Raw genomic sequence first — 396 nt, 5'->3', positions numbered from 1 at the left:
ACGAACAGAACAATAACTTAGGTATATAGCGACATCGATCGTCTTAAAATCGGATATGCTCAATATTAATTCATGAAATGGTTCAGCTTTAGATGTGCCAAAGTTTTGGTATATAGATATATAGAAAACATTCGTCATTCATAATTTTGTCAAGTATAGTAGAATAAATGGATTTAGCAGTGTTAGTCCATCTGTCTCTCTTTCTCGATATCTAAAATTAGTTTCTAGGGTTTTGTTCAATGTCATATCAGTCTTTAACTTGTTGTGAATTCGTTCATATCACGTCGTTAAGTACTATACGTCGTCTTCTGGGTTAGAATAGATTAAAATAATTGTCATCGACTTCTTTGTAAAATACATTAATATGTAAATGATTTTTTGGAATATTTGATTTCG

The sequence above is a fragment of the Teleopsis dalmanni genome, chromosome 2 (assembly GCF_002237135.1).
Source record: "Teleopsis dalmanni isolate 2A chromosome 2, ASM223713v2, whole genome shotgun sequence".
NCBI classification, from domain to species: domain Eukaryota; kingdom Metazoa; phylum Arthropoda; class Insecta; order Diptera; family Diopsidae; genus Teleopsis; species Teleopsis dalmanni.
This window is presented reverse-complemented; position numbering follows the sequence as displayed.